Consider the following 18,267-nt stretch of genomic DNA (forward strand, 5'->3'; position numbering starts at 1 on the left):
CACTGTTCGGTATGCTAATTAAATTACACCTTTCTTTAACAGATTACTCTATCATATTGTTGATAAAAGGGGGAAACATCTCAGGCACACCTACCTACCAGTCTCTGGTCAACAAAGCCTTTGGAGTGATTGGGTTCCTGTTGGTTTCATTACTGCAGTTTTTGTATACATTTATCGGTAAGTTTGATTCAGTTATACACACCGCTACATTTTGGTCAGAGGAAACAGAAATTGTAAAAACGCTCTCCACAAAGTGATCCCTTTCAATGCCAAGATTGGGGCCATTTAACTGACACATATGTATTCTGATCGCTAGAGGCTTCATGGCAAATATGAGTAGAAGCTTTCCCTTGAAGAGGTTTTTTCAACTGTGGTCTATATATAATGGTAAAACAAACTATGCATTTAAGGCTCTGTCTGAATTTCCATCGAAAAAGGCATTTTTTTCTCTGCTTATAATTTTGGTGTCTTTTGAGGAATCTGTATGAGACTTTCCAATCAAAATGCGAAAATGGGGGTGTTCTGGCCAGTAGTGTTGCAAGGATGCCAAGGACCTTGGTGCCAGCAGAGAAAATGGCCCCTTTAATGCTGATAGAATAGTATAGTATAGCCATTATCAGGGCTCAATAAGCCCTTCAAGGCTCTAGGTCCCTGTGCCACTGCACTTGCTGCACCAATGGTGGCTACGCCCCTGGTTTTAGATTGTCAACTTTCAGGCAGATCTGTTTGGAGGAACTAAGGGGAATTAAAAAAATGAGACATCGAATAGCAATGTTTGTTCTCCATTTAAGCAAAAACTGATAAACAGTATTAGACCAAACTTGGCATGAAAGTAGAATGTTAGTCAGGGCTGTGATTATGCTTACTTTGTTGTAAATCCTTTCAGTAGATTGTGACAAATGAGCCTCACAAAAATGTGCTTTTAGTGCCTCAAAGAACAAAATTATAGCAATATCTCAACAATATTTTTCAAAGCAGGTTTGTGGACTACCCATAGACCAAAATAAAAAATAAAAAAATTCTATTGTGCAAGGAAACTTTTACTGTTGTCATCTGTTTCAAGTCCACTGACCTAAACTGGACCCCATGGACCCAAATGTTCATAATGTCCAGACCCAACTTGAAAATTTTTCTTGTGGTCACCATTTTTGGATCCAGAACATGAGGGCAGATGTATGAAGCTCAAACGAATTCTGCGAATTTCGGCGTTTGCGAACTCATTTTCGCTAAATGGTATGTATGTAGCAAATTTGAGTGCAAAATAGGGAATCGCTAATTTGCGATTCCTTATTTTGCGATTGCATTTAAGGAATCACAAATTTTGCGATTCCTTAAATGCAATGTATGAAGAACCCAAGTTGTGCGATTTCTCATTAAGAAATCGCAAATTACCACCAACTTGAAGTTGGTGGTAATTTGCGATTTCTTTCACAAAAGCACTTTTTTTCATTTGTGAAGGTGCCATGTGGCGCACATACATGCCCTTAGGGCATGTATGTGCGCCATATGCGCACACATGTGAATTTCAGGGGTGCATCAGGGTGTCTTTATGACACCCTTGTACCCTTGCAATTATTCTCAATTTGCGATTCTCAAATTGCGAATCGCAAATTGAGAATAACTTCACATTCATTCCTATGGGCCTCCTGGCCCATAGAGAAACAATAAGAGCGGTGCACAGCGAGTTTGTAATGTTGCTAGGTATGTAGTTAGTTTGGGTTCCTTCTATAAGGGTGCTCCTGCTGGTGGCGTAACTGTCCGTTTGCGCCGATAAGGTTAATATTAACTAAGTGGGCACACAACTTGTGTGCACATCCCAGCGATGGGCACTCCCTCCGGTTCGTCATACAAGACAGACTCCTCTCATTTTACAATTGGTTTCTTTGTAATTTATTTGAATTTAACGAATGTAGATTTAGTTCATCGCATTCACTTCAAATTTCAATCCATATGGTTCAAATGCTTTCAACAATGTTGCTCCAATGCATTTCGGGCAAGGGTCGCCCTTTCTCAAGGAGCCCTGGAAATAAGAACGGCAATAATTTACTTCATAGCTCATCATAATGACGGTTTGCACAATAGAATCAATGTTTACAAAAAAACGATACAGTCTAAATTAGCCAAGTTAAACATGCTTAAATGTAGTGTGACAATGTTCATTGGTGGAACCAGAAATATCAAGCGAACGAATTTAATGTGCCTAGTGTGCTCAAGTAACGTCACACAGAGTGGATGAGCGAATGTGATTTACAACGAGTGTTTACCGGAACGTGAAGGGTTGGGGAATTCGTGATCATGCAAAAAGCGAAAACTCAACGAAAAAGGTGCTCACGTGATCTTGAATTGAACTGCAATGTTCACGGAAGCTGCAATAAAGAGTAATATCAGAGTAAGTAAAAGTGGTGTGGGTTATCGAGTAAATGACGCGGGTTAGCATGCGAGCAGGGAATAAACTTACTGAAGCGTGTTTAGCGGGTACGCGAAGTCTCCATCAGTAATCATGGTCGGCTTAACGCGGCTAACGTGAAGCGTGAGGATGTTGTTATAACGCAGCTGCGTTATCGTGAACAGAGACGTGGGACTAATACTTGTTAGTCAGGCTTCTGCAAGCGCCATAAACATAAACGGTGGACGATATCTGAAGGACTAAAGACCAAAACTGTGTCGGCCATCTTAAAAGGGGGTGAACCTATAGAGTGAACGGCCATATAATGACGATGTTACAAAACCAATAAAGAAATTGTGCGTTCGCAGTTTGAGCGGTGTCTATGACGATGTGTAACATACTTTACAATGGTTACTAAAACATGTTCAACATATTACAACTACAACGTTTCATAAGAAAATCATGTAAACAAAAATATACAATGGCACAAGAGTTTCGTGTCTATATGTACCTCAAGGGGTACTTATAAAAAACAGCTTAGTTCAATACGGTCATTCAGACCGAACGGTTTCAAGGATTGCAAACGGTAAATTCAAGCCGTTTCTTTTTTTAGAAGAATTTTGTTATTGTCATTTCCTTCTCTTTTTTCAAGCGTTTCCAACACCATGAATTTCAGTTGTGCCACATTGTGGTTGTGTTCCATGAAATGCATAGCCACACTAGATCTTTCTTGTTTAGTCCTTATGTTTGACTTATGTTCATTCAGACGGATTTTTATTTTTCTCTCAGTTTTGCCTATATAGATTTTCCCGCAAGGGCATTTCAACAAGTAAATTAAATTGGAAGAGTCACATGTGGCATTTACTTTGATTTTGATTTCTGTGCCCTTCATAGGATGATTTATTTTATTGCCTTTGATGATATCGTTACAACTATTGCAGTTGAGACAAGGTCTGGTGCCTTTGTATGTTGTTTCTTGAGCTGTGTCTCTAGATAAAATCTCTCTCATGTTATTCGCTCTTGCATAGGCAAATATTGGTGGGTTTTTAAAAAGGTCTTTGAATTCAGGTTCTGATGATAGGATTCTCCAACGTCCCAATATGATTTTTTTGTATCTTCCACTAAGTGTGGAGTATTTAGATACTGCCACTATCCTGGTTTCTTCACTTTTCTTTGCTCTTGTAAGTGCTTTGTCACGAGTAATCTTGGAGACTTTGCTCATGGCTTCATCCACAATTTCATGTGGATACCCTCTCTCAGTGAATCTTAAGTTCATTTCGGTCAGACGTTTCGTGCAAACTTCCGGGCACGAGACAATCCGTTTCACTCGCAACATTTGGCTAAAAGGCAAGTGGCGTTTGAGTGAGTTCTGGTGGAAACTGGACAAGTGCAATGTATTATTGCGGTCAGTTGTTTTCCTAAAGAGGTCAGTTTCCAAACCTGTGTTGGTCCTTGTGATGGAAACATCCAAGAAATTGATAGTTTGTTCATTCATGTTCCAAGTGAGTTGAATTCGATGGTCTTTGGTATTAAGCTCATTTAATTCCTTCTCTAACTTGTTTTTCGTGCCTTTCCAAATGAAAAATAAATCGTCTATGTAACGAACATACATAAGCAAGTTCTTCATCCATTGGGAGTTGTCATAGATATATGTTTGTTTGAATTCTGCCATGTATATGTTGGCATACGTAGGTGCGGCGCAGTTGCCCATTGACATGCCAGACAGCTGTTGGAACCATTTATCATTGTAAGTAAAATAGCTATGATATAGCGTAAATATCATGAGTTCCATAAGTAGGACTTGCATGGATTCTGGGATGTCGCTGTTTAACAGTGTCTTCTCTACTGCATCAATTCCTCCACCGTGTGGGATGGAAGTGTATAGACTATTAACGTCTGCTGTACATAATACCAGGTTGTCATTTTCATTGATGCTAACTTCCGAGAGTTTAGGTAAAAACTCCGTGGTATCTTTCACGTAGCTCTTAAGTTGCTTGACAAGGGGTTGAAGATAACGATCAAGGAGTTTTCCTACAGGCTCGTGAAGAGACCCCTTTGTTGAGACAATCGGCCTAAATGGTGGATCCATTAGGCATTTGTGGATTTTCGGCAGTATAGTTATTGTTGGGCTTCTTGGATGTTCAACCAGTAAAAACTTTTTGGTGCGTTCGTCAATTGTCTGTTGTTCATGTGCTTTTGTTACTAATGTAGTTAAAGTTGATTTGTATTGGCTGGTGGGATTGGATTCTAATAGCATATAAGTATCAGGGTCCGAAATGTGTTTGGTCATTTTTGCTTGATACATGCTGGAATTGATGACGACCAAGGCGCCACCCTTGTCAGCTTGTATGCATTTAATCGCCTTGTTTCCTGCAATTTTTCTTAAGGTGTCATAGTCTTTTTGTGTGATGTTCTTTTTGTTCATTTTTTTACTGTAATTAATTTTCTCCAAATCTTGTTTGACTAGTGTTTCAAAAGTGTCAATGCTCTTATGACTGGTCGGTGGCATATAAGTAACCCTGGGCGGGCGGCTACGCTCCGTGCACGGAGTGTGCGTAGTGCCGGCTTCTACGCATTTTGCGTAGCAGGCGTAGAATCCGGCACTACGCACGCTCCGCAGACGGAGCGTAGCTGGCCGCCACCCGCCTCCCTCCCGCCCTCCCTAAATACTTTAAATTAATAGTGTAAAAGAATTAAAACGCACTTACCTTGCCCGCCGCTGCCCGCCGCGTCCCCGGGGCTCGCTATCTTCATTGCTTCCGTCTTGTGTATCTAATGCGCATGCGTGAGCGGCCGCGCATGCGCATTTCTCACGAGAAATGCGCATGCGCGGTCGCCCGCGCATGCGCATTAGTACACAAGACGGCAGCCATGAAGATAGCGAGCCCCGGGGACGCGGCGGGCAGCGGCGGGCAAGGTAAGTGCGTTTTAATTCTTTTCCACTTTTAATTTAAAGTATTTAGGGAGGGCGGGAGGGAGGCCTGCGGTGCGTAGTGGGGCTACGCGGAGTGCGGAGGTGGGCGTAGTTTCTCGCCCACTTCACGTAGCTCCGCGAAGCCCCACTACGCCCACTACGCCCAGGGTTACATATAAGAGCTTAACGGGCGCAAGCCGCAAAGTTGATCCGGTTGCTTTTCTGCTACCGGTGGAAGAACGTTTTCGAAAAAATGGCGTAGCCTCAGTTTACGTGTTAGTTTAAAGGTACTTGTCTCTAATTCGAGGTGGTTGGTGAAAGTAGTCGGAATGAATGATGTGTCTTTCTGTAAAAGGTTGATTTCGTGAGTTGATAATTTGGTATCCGAAATGTTAATTACTAGCGATTCCCTTTCTTTTTGTTGTCCTTCTTGGAGCTTCGTGTGGTGGGAACTTCTTTGTCCTTTTCTTTTACTCCGCCTGGGTCGTCGGTTTCTCGTAGGCCTCCCTCTAAAAAAGATCCTGATGTAGATGCATTCTCCTCTAGTTGAATTGTTGTGTGTTCTTTGTTCCTATTTTCATCAAATGTTGGTTTTTTGGGTGGACGACCGGAAACGTCACTCCCAGATGAGGAGGTGTCTGTATATTGATTAAATGGTTTGTTACGTCGACGTTGTGCATATATGTCAGCCCAGGTGTACACTTCATCTAATTTATAATCGAGCGTATCACGTCGAAATTTCCTGATCTTCCTGTCATTAATATCTTTGGTATGTTTTTCTATTTGTGTCTTCACTTCTTCTAGCATTTTAGATAATTCTTCAGATGAGGTGAATCCGTCCAGCTCCTTTTCGACTTCATTGATTTCATTTGTTAATTCTGAAAGAATGGTTGACAGTTCCTCCACTATGAGGAGAATTAAATCGAGGCTACACTTATTCAAGATAGCGTTCCATTTGGCTTGGAAGATCTTCGAAATTTTACATATGGAGGGCTTTAACGCGATCCTGAGTCCACGGGGAATGCGTAGGGCTTGATGGTACCTCCTGGCCCATAGAAATGAATGGGAAATTATTCCTTAATTGCGATTCACAATTTGCTAATCGCAATTAAGGAATTTTGAGAAACCGCAAAAAAATTTGATTTTCTACATACATACCAATTTGCAAATCTCAAATAACGATTTCTAAAAAATCGCTATTTGAGATTCGCAAATCTGGATGTTGATAAATCTGCCCCATGGTCCCCACATCCTGAAACAAAAAAGCCACATAAGGGGACAGGGTTAGCAGACCCCAACCCCTAGGCTCTGTGAGGGGCCCCAAATGGGACCCACATGCACAAATATGTGCATGTGCCTAACAATTTTGAAGATCTAGCTCACTAGGCCATGAACTTGTGAACCCAGTTTGAGCACTACTGCAAAAATTCACAAACAGTTTGATTTTCTGGGCAAGAGGCCTGCAAATATAATGAAATATAATAAAGATAATATATAATACAACATTTCCACCCTAAACATAATCATCAAAACTGGGGCGTCTTGCCTTGAAATGCAGTGAAAAGGTATATGAATTACAGGTATTACTAATTTTTGCCATATTTTTAATGGTAGAAGCTTGTGGCCTGGAAATGGAAGCCTGCAAGTCAAAATCAGGAAGAATCTCTCTAAAAATGATAGGCATAAATGGAACTTCCTTCCTTGACCCTGCTGGCTCCTGTCCTGCGAGCTTAAACCTTACAAAACAAATTATAAATAGAAGCAGTATTAATGATATTTAGTGGGCAGGCAATTCCTGGGATCGTGTTGTTGATATCATTTTCCAGATATGGTAAACTGAGATTTCTTTATAATGTTGTGGGTTCATGGCACTAAAAGTGGAAGCATTCTGGCATACAGATCAAATTACCATTTAACGCCTGATGCAGAGCAGGACCTATGCCCACTGTGCATGGCCAAAGCCAAGTTGTAGTTCAAGTCATTTGAATGTGGAATATCATAAAAAATATCACTGGAAAAATAGAATCAAAGTACAGCATGTATGCCCAATTAAAACTTAAAACCTCTGAAAATTGCCAGCTGTGGTTAAGTGCAATTACCATATTGCGTGTCATAGCCATGCACTGCATAAGACCTTACAGAGGACATCACTGATGGCATCTCAAATTGCATCATTAATGACAACACTGATGACATCCCTGTAACATCGCTGATGACATGACTCGTATAATCACTTTCCATTAAGTATTAATTTGATCAAAATACAGTAAATGTCTAGAACTCATTATAAAATCTTCATACTACTATACACCCCCCTCATTTACCCATGCAAGAACCATATAACTATGACCTACCAAATATAATCCACAGACACACACACACTGCATCAATGAATAACATATTTACCATAACTTACCAAATCAACCAACTTTACATAAAACATACATGACATCATATTCCTATCAACATGTTCGTTGTTGAGAGGGCGCATCGAGTCCCAACTCGGAGGCCCCTCCCTGGAACGCGGCCTAGATCCTTCTTAATCCGTCTCCTCAACTTCAGGGACCAAGATGCTATCCTACGGGAGACCCGGAAAGCCTCAGACACAAGAGTTGACAATACCCATGTCATGTTCTTCCCAGATTATACAGCGTTGGTCCAACAGCGCAGAAGCTTTTTCGAGAAACGCCTTCAGGAACTAAACATGAGATACTCCTTCCCATTCCCCGCCCGCCTCCGCGTGACAGTAGATGGTACTGCGCACTTTTTTGAGTCACCCGCATATGCCTGGTCCTGGCCAGGAGTCACAGTGAAGACACGATCAACCAGGTGCCGCCGAACGTGCAGCAAACATCAGGTAGCAGGGTCACCACCCTCACGGGTCACGTCACCCAACTTGGACCAAATCATTGTGGAACGGTTGAGGGCCATACAAGTTGCGGCGACACTGGGCAATCCATCCCAAAGTTCAGACCCGGAAAATGACTCCAATTAATCCATGGCTGAAGATGAGCAGTCCCGGTCATGGTCGAGCGGGCTCGACTCCCTCCACCCTCCTGAAGTAACGCCACAAACTGCAGACGACATCATCTAGCACCTGTAGCCTCGACAAATATTTATCATCGTCAGGACTCTTAGGTCCTTAAGAAGCAACAGCAGTCACTCCTGAACACTTTTGTTCAAAGGGCCATGAGTGGACTAGGCGGAACTGTGCATCGAGAGGCGGCCCGCCGAGCTGTACTACCGTGCTACATCAACCCAGCAAGTAGCCAGCTTTCTTGGCACATGCCGGCCTCTAGTAGAGGTCATACCAATGACAACTCATGAGGGCACAGCGATTAAGCCACCACTGCACACTGTAAGCCCATATTGTACTGATAATGTTTGTTGCACAATGTTCCTGCACTATGGTTTGGGAGCGTTCCCGCTGGAGCTCCACTCCATAAGTTTCTTAAGTTCTATTATTCTCCCTCCCTTACCCCTTCTCTCATAGCCCGTATCACAGTGTACCCCTTATGAAGTCGGGCACTCACACACTTTTCGTGTCACAGGGTCGTGGGAGCGGCGGAGAGCGGGGCACCGTACCTAGACATTATGCACCCCAGTATGGCGCACATTAATGTTATAACATGGAATGTCAGGGGCATCTAAACGCTATGCCATATACTCATATCTTCAGTGCAGAGCTGCCAACATAGCGCTGCTACAGGAGATGCATATCACGCAGCTGGAGGCCACTATACTTCGCAGGTGATTGCGTGGACAAGTGTTTAATGAAGTTTTCCGCCCAGGCAAGGGGGTCACTAGTTTGGGTTCATGCTCGCACTCCATTTATCGCAGAAGAGGTGACCACCGAGCTGGAGGGGCGCTATGGTCTAGTATGAGGTAGGGAAAATGAACAGTCCATTCTCACAGGGTCCATATATGCTCCAAACATAGAACAGCCAGTCTTCCTACAAAAACTCACCAGTGCGCTTGAACCTTGGGCTGGGATCCCGTGGCTGTTAGGCGGGGACTTTAACTCAGTGCTCGAAAGCTCTTTAGACCGCTGCTTCCACCGCTGATGCACATCTCTGACTCCTCCAATGCCCAGGCCCTTCGCAATTGGCTTATCCACTGTTCCTTGACAGATATTTGGCGAGCTCGACACCCAGAAACCCGCATATACTCATTCACCTCCCATGTGCATAACTTACATGTTCAGCTGGACCAAATTGTCGGGTCCTCCTCGCTATTGCCGTTCGTTAGATCCACTGACTATCTAGGTCACACACACTCTGACCACAACCCCCAGATACTGCAGCTGGCTTGGGAGGCTGGCCCCACACCGGTTCCCACCTGGCGCCTTCCGCCAGCAGCATTGGAGGACCCTGCGTCCACGCTTCAGTAGGAGTTGCTACTGCACAATACTTTGAAGACAATGCTGGTACAGCGCACAATACCCCTTCAGAATGGGAGCCATTTAAGTCGTTGTCAGGGGGCACAGTATGGGACTGGGCTAGTATATGCGAAAACAACTCACCCGAGAGATAGAGCAACTAGAACAAGGTCTTCTACCATGCAAAATCCAAGTAGCATCAGGCACAGGGAGCTCACAACCATTGCACGAGAAACAGGGCAAACACATCAGTCTCCTCGAGCGGCTGCGCTGCCTCAACTACAAAGCACACTTGGCACATACGCATGCACTGTCCAACAGGCCTGGCAGATTGTTGGCCTGGCTGTTACGGCATGACCAACCCAGACAACCCATACATGCCATACCCCCTGCAGGCGGCCCTATAGTATACACCCAACACGAAATCCACGAGGTGATGACCAAACATTATGCAACCCTGTATAAAGCCACAGGCACACACAATCCCACCAGGCTGGATGCGTTCCTCTCAGCGATTCAACTGCCTACCATTACACCGGAGCAATGTGGGACGCTGGGCACCCCTATTAAACCGGAAGAAATAAGAGGTGCATATCAGCATTAGCAACCGGCAGAACCCCAGGCCCGGATGGGTTACCATCCGAGTTTTATAAAGCTTACGTAACAATACTGACACCACGTCTCCAAGCAGTCTACACTGCTGCAATAGATGCCTCTTCCCTTCCACCCTCATTAAATGAAGCACGGCTGGTCTCACCGCTTAAACCAGATCGGGACCCTATGGACCTAGGCTCTTATAGGCCCCTGGCCCATTAAAATATCGATTATAAAATACTAGCGAAACTGCTAGCGGACAGGCTAGCCCCCTTAGCCTGAACGCTTGTGCACAACAGCCAAAATGGGTTTGTCCAGACACGCAGCACCTGACTCAATCTTCGCCACTTCTTCAGAGTAGCCGAATATGCTCCGCAACATTGGCCCTGCACAGGATGCCTGATCTTAGATCTGGAAAAGGCATTCGACACCCTGGGATGGGAATTCCTATTCGCCGTGCTGCCACTGTATGGGCTTGAGAAAGCCTTCATCAGGATGGTCCGGCTACTGTATGACGACCCGCTAGTGAGGGTAAAAACGGGCCGTACATGTCAGCCCCCATCAAAATACAAAAAGGTACCAGGCAGGGGTGTCCTCTGTCCCAGGTGCTCTTCTCACTCGCGGTTGAGCAGCTGGCAGTGATGTGTCTGGCGAGGTGCGTGGGCTGGGGGATCCCCCAGGGTGATAGCATATACATCAGCTCATTGTATGCGGATGACCTCCTTCTATACCTAAGGGATACACACTCTATCCCAGGTGAAGTGCGGGAATTTGCCGCAGTGTCAGGGTTGGTAGTTAATGCATCTAAATCCTGTCTCTACTCATTTAGTGCAGACTCTCCTAATTCTCAGTATGCTCTTGACAGTATGTGCATCAAGTGGGAGGCCCACACACTCTGAGGATCTGGGTGTACCATCGCCCAGAGGACCTGCTTGACGGGAATCTGGGAAGAGCAATAAAATCGACTCTGTCGCAATTAGCATTCTGGGGAACACTTCCTCTAACCACCATGGGCCGAGTAGCATTAACAAAGATGATAATCCTGCATCGGTTTCTATATTACTTCACCAATCTGCCAGTATCTCTCCCACCGGCCCTTTTCTAAACGCTGGAAAGATTAGTGAGAGAACATATCTAGGCGGAGTCCCGGAATAGAGTAGCAATCTGGAAGCTATATCTACCGACAGACCATGGTGTGCTTGCCTTACCCAACCTGGAACACTACTACCTAGCTGCTCAGCTGCAGTGGGTAGCCATGTGGCTTTCAGAACAGCACCTGGTAGACACTGCATCAGACCTTCCGGCCCTAGCCCACCCGACCCTTCTCGCTCTCTTCCATCCATGTTGTAAGCAGAAGCCGCCGTCGCAGCTCATGTTAACCGTGGCACATCGATGCTACCTCAGAATTCTACACTTGATGAAAGATACCAAACCGTATGCCCCTACCCTCCTGATAATAAGTTCACCAAATCGACACTGCGCCATCACGTCTCGAAAAGTGTGTCATCTAACTGATGGTGGAATACAAGATCTCGGGTATCTGTACCAAGATGGCACCCTGTTGTCTTACGCCTCACTCATTGATGCTTACGGAATAGCACCGGGGCAGTTTCCAGAACACCGTCGCTCATAGCTGCTCTTAACGAGGATTGGGGAGACATGTCCATAAAGCCGCCTATGCATCTATCCACCCAATACCTACACATGATGGGGAGGGGCAGATATCTCAAAAAGTGGTTTACGGCATCCCTTAAGTCCCATACAGCACCATTGTTACTCCCTGCGTGAGCATTGGGAGGCAGACCTTCAACACCCGTTCACAGACACTGAGTGCGACAGGATACTGGAGAGCCTGATAGGCATTCCGCGTAACATGCGGTACCGGCTCATACAGTACTTCATTACGCAGATGGTTTATCTCACGCCAGCGAAAATCAACAAGTACTATGCTGATGCGTCCGCTGCCGCCAACGCTGTAAGGCTGTCGACACAGATTTGCTGCACATTCTGGGGAACTGTCTGAAACTAGGGGAGTATTGGTAGTCAGTAGTGACAGCACTATGCTGTTACACAGGCCGCACTATCTCCCTAACCTAGGAGACATGCATTCTGCACCTATATGCGAACAAGAAATGTTTGTGAGTTACCTCTCGCTTTCTGGCACTGGGGTTGATTCCTGCAAAGAGACTGATCATGAAGCATCGGCACTGCAGAACCAACGATGGTGCAGGCCTGGAAGGGCTCGCAACAGGTCTTGGCCTCGGCAGAAAGCATTGCACTGTGCTGGGAAGATGCACTGGGTCTTCATAAGATCCTAATTGCAGAAGACTGGGACGCAACTCTTGAGTAACGCTGAGGCTCTAGAGCCTGATGCTGGCCCTGCAGCAGGAGATTAGCAAAGGAGACCCCTCACAAGTAGCATGTAACCTAACACGCGTAGAACACGCACAGTGGCACACAGACACACGTCGACTCTATTAGAGTGCGGTGCCTTCGCCCTCCCCGTAGCACGCAGGTCACCCTCTGGTGCTACAGCGGAGACATAATCTGCACTCCAGCGACCCACAAACATTCCACCCACCTAATGCCCCCTTACTCAGTTATTCATAGTTACCCCTGACCCCTGGCTCTGGCACACGGAAGCAGCAAGAGTACATCCCATAGGAAAATGATCACCCCCTCTCGGCGCACAATTGCGAAGTGCAGGGCACGCACCATTGAATAATCCTTGTGCCCCAGCCCGTAACTCACAATCACAGCATAGCGGGTACAGCCATTCACCTTCCTCTACTAGGCAGCAGCCACCCCGCACCTTCAGCTCTGGCCGCGCCTGCACGATGACTAAATGTCACAGAAGGCCAGGGGAGGCATGTCCCTATGATCAGACCATTTAGTGTCATCAATGTTCACAATTTGTTTACAGCATTAACTTTTTACATCTGCAATCTCAAATGCTGATACCACAGCTGTATTATGACATCCCATCAGCCGAAAAGTGTCCCGCACTTGTGTCGATGTCATATTATTCTGATGGCAAAGTATTATACCCCCTTTCGTTAGCACGTACTGTGTATGTCAGAGCTGAAGAGTTGTGAAACGTTGTGAATTGTATTAAAATATGGTTTCATGAAAATGCAATAAACAGAGTTAAACAAAAAAATCATATATTAGTCTGGAAGAATCAAGAAACACACTCATATTCAAATAGCCGCATATCCACTATAACAACACTAGACAATCACCCTAATGTAACAAACAAATGGTAAAAAAAACACAGAATATGGTTGTTAGACCTGTCAGCCTTAGGGTGGTCTTCCCCCAAACATTTTGCCTGATTGCCTCCAATTTTGCTGATCTCGGTTTTGTTGGCCTTAGGACTATGTGTACATTACCTCTTCTAACCTGCACTTCTCCCCTAAACATGATTTGATTGGATTATCCACAATTGGCATATATAATTTACCTATACAGTGCCTGTAAATTAAATGCTATCAGTGGGCCTACAGCACTGATTGTGCAACCCACTTAAGCAGCCCTTTACATATGTCTCAGACCTGCCACTGCAGATCATATGTGTGCAGTTTACACTGCCATGTAAACTTGGCATTTAAAATCCCTTGCCAATACATATGTCACCCATCAGGTAGGCCCTACGTAGCCCAAAGGGCTGGGTGCTGTGTAATTAAAAGATAGGACATATACCTTTAATTTTTACATATCCTGGTAGTGAAAACACCCACATTTGTTTTTCACTACAGTTAGGCCTACCCCTCCAATAGGTTAACATTGTGGATTCATTATTACACAGGATAAGCTATTAATTCCCAATTGGAAGGAAGAAGAGCTGTCATGTTTAGTACCGATGGAAATGTAATGATAAATCCACTTTAACTGTAAAGTCGAATGTATCATTGCAATTTTTAAAATGCCTCTTTTTTCAGAAATATGCAAAACACAAATCTGCTCACTCACTGGTATCCTCAAAAGCCTTTTGGATCCTCTCTCCCTTAAATTAGATTCTATAGAGGCTAGACTTATAGCTATAGAAAGACTAAGTGGAAGTGGTGGCGGTCAGCTAGGGCCAAGAGTAAGCATACATGGAGCCCATGGGGATAATGCCAGGACTTCTCATCCCCTATTGTTACAACCACTGTGGCCCCTATTCCACCAATAGCCCCCTCTGGGGATCACACTAGCATAGCCACGGTGCCACAGCCTGCCCCTGTACCTCTTCCTAGGCAACTGCCTCCGGTACCAACTGTAAGGAGGTCGAAGCTACCTGCCTCGGCCAGCTTACTTGGCCAGGAGAGAAATGGAACAGCTAACTGCTCAAACCGGTTAGCTAGTTCTAAAAACGGGCGAGAAACAGTTAACTTGCCTCCTGAGGCGGCATCCTACATTGTGATTCTGATGGGGGTACCAGAGCTTTCTAGCGATGTGGTAGAATCTTATGATTCCCTACGTAATAAGGTAATCAGTTGGTTAAATATTCAAAGGCCCTTACCACCTAATCTAAAAGGAGAGGTTCTTATGGTTAGAAGGGTTCCATGGGTTGGGTACACCGCCAAGAAATGTGTAGGGGACTGCATAATTGTAAGCTTTAAGAGTCCCCAGGTTGCTACCTACAATCTTAATTGGCTTGGGGGTGCAGGAAATACTTCCATAGAATTGGTTCCCCTGTCATACTTCTACCCTAATGTACGTGATTTGACTATGAGGAGGGATGATGGCTGGACAAGGGTGGGCTTTGCAGTTGATGGATCAAGATATAGGCCCACTCACAATGTTACTCCTGCCTGTGGCACCTATGTACACCCCAACAGATTCAGCTGCCTCGATCAGGTCGATTGACTCCAAAAGGGTGCATATTCACGACGTATCCAAAGTATCGCTAGTGAATCTGCAGGCGTCATTGATGATATCATTCTAGAAATTGATGTATCCCCCCGGGAAAGCTTCATTCCAACTGGCTCCCAGGGCCGAGTAAGTGACTTGCCCTGTAGTCCACCTGGTCATAGTCTATCACCCGTAGTTCCGCCTGGTCCTAACTTAATACCCACTGCCTTATCCATCCTGGAAACATCACTGCAAGGGCCCGCAGTTCCATCACTGGACAGCGAACCAGAGAAAACCGGGGGGTTGGGCTCAAAACCTCCAGCTAAAACCCTGAAGGTCCTCTCTTGGAATGTAGCGGGTATTGTTAATAAACTACACACAAATAATTGGGATTCCCTAGTAGGCAGTAGTGATATCTGTCTTTTCCAAGAGACATGGGCCAGGGAACCTCTGTGTAGGGTAGGATATGCAGTTTTTAAAATTCAAGCCAGGTGGAGTGGTAAAGGGAGGCCCTCAGGCGGTTTGGCGGTTTGGGTAGCCAGTCACATTGGGTGTAATACGGAGAATGTACCGACGTTCTCGCAAGACATCCTGTGTGTTCTACTCAAGTGGCCTAATGCAGTAAATCTGGCAATTATCAATGTATACTCTCGCCCAGTCAGTGCGGCCATGGATGCACCTACACTAGAAGATCTCTCGTCATTCCTGGGCCAACTCCCCACTGATTGTAAGATAGTGATGGGCGGAGATTTTAATTGTCACTTTGAACCATTGGAAGGTTTAAAGGAGGGTGCCCTTACTGCTGAAGATGACTTTTGGGGTGTTCCGTTATGTAAATCCCCCCACCCTAAATCCTGGTCCCCTCTCGCAGTGCAAATTATGTCCCTAACACTAAATTTCGCATTAAGGGCCTGTAATGGACGCACTCCTTCTGACACCCCTTCATCGTGCACCTTCAATAGGAAGGACAATGAATCAAGGTTGGACTACATTTTTGTGGACATTGGTTTGTGGTCCAAGGTTCAGGATTTTAGGGTAATTGTAAGAACAGACAGTGACCACAACGCACTTTTATTAGATATGGTGCATCCTGCACCTGCGGTTGGGTCACTACCCGTTAATCCCAGTGAAGATCCAGGGAATTTGGTTCTTAGCTCTAATAGACGCAGGGTAAAATGGGGGAAACTGGCAAATTCAGAAGAGAGCTTAACTAAAATCTATGAATTAGCACTCCCTAAGCTAAAAGAACTGGATGTACTAATTAATCAGCCTAGACCACCAGACTTCAATCAGAAAGTAGCTCAAATCCATGTAGACCTAGTGGGAGCTCTAGGTGAGATTTTTTAACCAGTGGTAGTCCCACGGAAGAGAAAGATTCGTACTCCAACTTGGTACAATTCTTCCTGTAAAAAGAGCAAGACAGAGCTACAATAAAAGCAGGTTCTGATAAGGGTAAGGTCGCCGAGCTTAGGCGGAAATATAGGGAAGCCATGGCAAAGGCAAGGTCGGAATGGGATTGGAACAGATGGCAGGACCTCTCCCTAGCGCTAGACGCAAGGGATGCCAGAAAATTTTGGTCTTTGGTAAACACAGGCACAGGAGAACCCAAAGCTGCAGTGGAGCCAAACATTGCATCTTCTGTCTGGGAAGACCACTTTGGCAAATTATACCAAGATACCTTTGAATTTGCCAATGATGTGGATCCCGATGCTATATCCGATTCTGTAGCCGGATTAGAATACACCCTCGGCGAGGTGGTCAGTGCAATAGAGAGACTGGCGAAGGGGAAGGCCCCGGGACTAGACAGATTGCCCGGCGACCTCTTTAGACACCACCCAGAGATATGGGGCCCGTACCTCCTCATTCTGTTCAATTCAATCGCGGGCGTTATGGAGATCCCCTGTACTTGGCTGGGGGTGGAGATAGTGCCTATTTTTAAAAAGGGCTCTCCTCTTCTCCCAGCCAACTACAGGCCGATCAGCCTCATAGATGTCCCCCAAAAACTATTTTCCCGCCTCCTCCTGGACCACCTTCTAGATTGGATGGAGGAAAATGAAATTCTGAGTCCCCTCCAGGCTGGCTTCAGAAAAAACACATCCACCATGGATCAGATTTTCCGCCTCGTTCTCCTCTATTGGAAAACTGTGAGGATCGAGGGGGGGAGGCTGTACATGGTGTTCGTGGACCTGAGGTCAGCCTTTGACCTTGTCCCCTGAAAAAACTGTGGGAAGTCCTTAAGGAGCTGGGTGTCCCTACCCACCTACTAAATGCCATAGTTAGGCTCCATGCCAGTAATTTTGCACAGGTTAGGTGTGGGAGGGATGGAGCATTGTCATCTAGGTTCTCAGTTCTTAGAGGGGTAAGACAGGGTTGCGTTTTGGCGCCAACCCTGTTTTGCCTCTTCGTTAACAGTGTCATATCTCATCTCGACAATGTTAGGGACAATGACGCTCCTTTCTTGGCAGGCAGGAGGGTACCGGCTATTATGTTCGCCGAGGATACCCTCCTGCTTTCCAAATCCCCGATGGGGATCCAGCAGATTTTAGATGGATTTGGTCTTTTCTGTAGACAACATGGTCTTGAGATCAATACAGAAAAGACCAAATTCATGATATTCAATCCCTCCCCCAAAACTAGACCTAACCCATCCTTGGGCCCAGCAAGACTGGAAAGGGTAAAAACCTTTCAGTATTTGGGTGTAACCCTACATGAGAACCTATCTTGGGACCCCCAAATAGCAAGATCCCGGCTAAAGATGTCTCAACTGTCGGGTGCAATTTTGAAGGTCGTAAACACTTCAACTTTTAAACCCATTAGCCCGGCATTAGAAATGTATAAAACCCAAGCTAAAGCGGCCGCTTCTTATGGAAGTGAGCTATGGGGGTATAAAGCAGGGACAGAACTTCTGAGTGTAGAAAATATTTTTCTTAGACGTCTCCTAGCCCTCCCCCGTGGCACACCCCTGCTCCCCTTGAGATTAGACGTGGGTCTCCCCTCCATAGTTGATGATCTGGAATTAAAGCCTTTAAGATTCTGGCACAGGCTTTGGACCACAAGCGAGCTTGCTCACTATAGGCAAGATCTCATTCATGTAATGAACTTGAACAAGTGTGACAGAATTCCTTGGTTGGTCTTCATTAAGAAAGAACTGTATCGTCT

At 45.4% G+C, this 18,267-nt stretch overlaps 1 protein-coding gene across 1 annotated transcript in view; it reads left to right on the forward strand.

Annotated features, from left to right (window-relative positions):
* The first annotated feature begins 14 nt into the window (after positions 1–14).
* SLC38A11 (solute carrier family 38 member 11) overlaps positions 15–18,267 on the forward strand; it is a 489,938-nt gene continuing 471,685 nt past the window's right edge. The window contains exon 1 of the mRNA XM_078683357.1: positions 15–177. The gene's annotated coding sequence lies outside the window, so the exon portion shown is untranslated. The remainder of the gene's footprint in view (positions 178–18,267) is intronic.

The sequence above is a fragment of the Lissotriton helveticus genome, chromosome 3_1 (genome assembly GCF_964261635.1).
Source record: "Lissotriton helveticus chromosome 3_1, aLisHel1.1, whole genome shotgun sequence".
Classification (NCBI taxonomy): domain Eukaryota; kingdom Metazoa; phylum Chordata; class Amphibia; order Caudata; family Salamandridae; genus Lissotriton; species Lissotriton helveticus.